The sequence below is a fragment of the Berghia stephanieae genome, chromosome 7, assembly GCF_034508935.2.
Source record: "Berghia stephanieae isolate SIO BIC M18660-M18661 chromosome 7, UCSD_Bste_1.3, whole genome shotgun sequence".
Classification (NCBI taxonomy): Eukaryota; Metazoa; Mollusca; class Gastropoda; order Nudibranchia; family Aeolidiidae; genus Berghia; species Berghia stephanieae.
In genome coordinates this window covers 27380791-27384225 of record NC_088366.1, presented here as the reverse complement: position 1 = coordinate 27384225, position 3435 = coordinate 27380791, and the positions used below count along the sequence as shown (strand labels likewise).

The window sequence follows — 3435 nt, the reverse complement described above, 5'->3', positions numbered from 1 at the left end:
GAGAGAGAGAGAATAAGTAGGAGTGAAATATCTGTTCAATGTTATAGTTATCATTTAACGTTATAAAAAGTGTAACTAAATGACAAATTGCCATGTTTATGGACAATGAAGATCTATTATTATTATTATTATTATTATTATTATTATTATTATTATTATTATTATTATTATTATTATTATTATTATTATTATTATTATTATTAAACAAATGACAAAAAATTGCGGTTTTCTTTGAATGATTTAAAATGGGACTTAGTACGTTTTGATAGCCACATACTCATATCGTTCCAACTATCGGGTTACTTCTGTAGTGTTATAGTAGCACGTCTGACGGTGTAATCAGAAGGTCTGAGGTTCGATCCCCTGTCGAGGCAGACTCATTTTTAGGGTGAACTTTTTTTTCGTGTTATATTCTATCTGCTTTTTTCAGGCTCTGCTTAATACACACTTTTTTTTAGATCGTTATCTCATTATTTTGAAGGCATTAAAACTAGAACTAAGCATAAGAGATAGAAAAATTCGTTAATACCCACAGCAGTAAGAGTAGTGAATGAAAAGAAGTAATGTTTATATAGTATCAGTTATTAGGCATTGCCTAATTGCGCAGTTAACTTTCTTTTCTTTTTTTTTTAAAAGGAAAGTTTGAATCGTCATTGTATTTGTCGCTCTCTCTCTCTCTCTCTGTCCTTGTCTCTCTCTCTCTCTCTCTCTCTCTCTCTCTCTCTCTCTCTCTCTCTCTCTCTCTCTCTCTGTCTCTCTCTCTCTCTCTCTCTCTCTCTCTCTCTTTCAGCGCGGGCATGATATGATATGATGATATGATATAAGTCCAGATTCATGTAGGCTTTTACAGCCTTTTATCTGCTCTTGTGCATTCGTGAACGTATATAATTCAAGTCTCTCAAAACTGGGCATGCCACATAGTGGAAGGAGGTGTCTGAATTTAACTTTACAAACAGTATTTTTCTGTTTCACAATGAGCATCAAGACGGCACTTGAATGCCTGCAATGAAGGGGCGTCGACAACTGTTGCAGGCAGGCGGTTCCATTTGTCGACTACCCTAACTGAGAAAAAGTTCTGCCTAAGGTTTAGAGAACACCTTTCTTTGGAGAGTTTGAATTTGTGTCCTCTGGTGGTGCTGGTGGAATCAAGATTTAGAGGGCTCGTGCCAACAGAGTATAAATTACCTTTTTTTTTTAACCTTGTTAAGCGTGTTATCTTAGTAGCTTAGTGTGTTTTGTTTTAGGTAAAAGAAGAAGTACTACTACTACTACTACTACTACTACGACAACAACTACTACTACTACTACTACTACTACTACACTACTACTACTACTGGTACTACTACTACTACTACTATAGTAGTAGTAGTAGTAGTAGTAGTAGTAGTAGTAGTAGTAGTAGCAGTAGCAGAGTAGTAGTATAGTAGTAGTAGTAGTAGTAGTAGTAGTAGTAGTAGTAGTAGTAGTAGTAGTAGTAGTAGTAGTAGTAGTAGTAGTAGTAGTAGTAGTAGTAGTAGTATGTAGTAGTAGTAGTAGTAGAGTAGTAGTAGTAGTAGTAGTAGTAGTAGTAGTAGTAGTAGTTAGTAGTAGTAGAAGTAGTAGAGGTAGTAGTAGTAGTAGTAGTAGTAGTAGTAGTAGTAGTAGTAGTAGTAGTAGTAGCAGCACTATGATGATGATGATGATGATGATGATGATGATGAGGATACTTGTGAAGCCATATTTATCTAATTTTCTCTCTCCAGAAATCAAATCATTGGGCTCAAAGATGATTTAAACATTCAATTAAACGTTGACCCTACATCAACTTTTTCTTGCTGTATTTTTTTTCTACCATTAATGTATTATTCATGGGCAAGTAAAAAAAAAAAAGAAGTATTTTAGTCACTGTATGACGGTGCAAGATTAACCACTTAACTGCCGTACTCTTGAAATATCTCGCAGAAGTCTCTGGTTTGAGAGTTTTTGCCATGATGAGGGTCATTTAAATCAATCGATATTTGAAGGATGGGTTTCCTAGCCAAAATTTTATCTGCATGTTTTTATCCAGAATACGGAAGTTAACTGGCTAATGAATAATACTGCTCACACGTCATTCAAATTCATGAAGGGGAAAAGGGTTGACATTTTTCTTGTTGTCTTTTGTTGGTAGATCTCAAGGAATAAAATAGATTCCATTGATAAAGACGTTATCATCTATACACACAAGGCTAGGGTCTTAGGGCTTTGGGCTTTACAATAATAAATGCCTGGATAAATAGATAATCACATAAATACACACATAATTGGATATAAATTGTGGATAAAATATGAAAAAACCCGGTAGTTCGTTAACATCTCATTTTTAGACTCACCATCTCAAAACAGTGCTATTTAGGAACGGTCTAAAAAAAAGTCGAGCTTTCATATAGCGCGATATCCAATCGTGCTCAAAGCGCTTTATAAAGGATCCCCGGCCAACAGCAACACATAGCATGCAGGACTAGACGTAACGCATGTTAGGCGATATTACAATTCCCCCCCCCACCGATAGGGACACATCTGTTGATAGCAAGGTACTCATTTTACACTTTAGTTCGGCGAGATAATGTGAGTAAATAGCTTTTTCCGAGGACCCAATTATGCGCTGCTCAGAGCGGGGTTTGAACCTGGGCCCTTACGACTCGAAGACGAGTGTTATACCAGAATATCACAAAGCCTATAAGAAGTAAATTGATTATAAATTTAAAATGATCAAAGATAGAAAATATATCATAGACCTTCAGAGCCATTAGGCGCATGGAGCCAGGGTACACTTTTCCATCGAAAAGCACTTACTGTCAGATCTAACAGACCCAGCTACCCAATCACTGCAGTGGGTCATAAAAAAAAATCTCAACTGCACCCGGAACCGATCTTGGTCCTTTTGATTGTGAAGCGAGTGCTCTTCAAATTGAGCTATCGGGACCCCCTAAAAAGAATATAACATATCATGTTTTTTTGGAAATAAATAAAAACCCAATCTTTTCAATGATGAAAACCACACAAAGAACTTGAGCCTTTATATCCACTAAGCATGACAACGGCAACATGCACGTTGTATGACGAGACACGACGCCCGTCAGGCGTTACTACAATTTTTTTCAGAGATAATTCTGTAAACAGTCCGGTCGTTATTTTATACTGAGTACGGTGAGATAATGTGGGTAAATAGCCTTTTCCGAGGATTCAACGATGCGTCGCTCAGAGCGGGGCTGGAACCTAGGACCTTACGACTCGAAGGCGAGTGTCACAACACAAGACCACAAAGCCTAGAAGAAGAAAATTGACTATATATTCTAAATGATCAAAATTAGAGAACAAAATATGATTTTTGAAGTTGGAGAAACACAAAAATCAATCTTTTCAATGAAGAATGCAGTAATTTAAGCTCACATTTTATAAGTTACGCCTTTTAGC

The 3435-nt window shown here is 36.4% G+C and overlaps 1 long non-coding RNA gene across 1 annotated transcript in view; it reads left to right on the top strand.

The window, feature by feature from the left end:
* LOC144976203 (uncharacterized) overlaps positions 1–1804 on the top strand; it is an 8983-nt gene extending 7179 nt beyond the window's left edge. Inside the window, exon 4 of the long non-coding RNA XR_013646062.1 lies at positions 1743–1804. This is a non-coding gene — a long non-coding RNA (uncharacterized LOC144976203). The remainder of the gene's footprint in view (positions 1–1742) is intronic.
* Positions 1805–3435: the final 1631 nt, after the last annotated feature.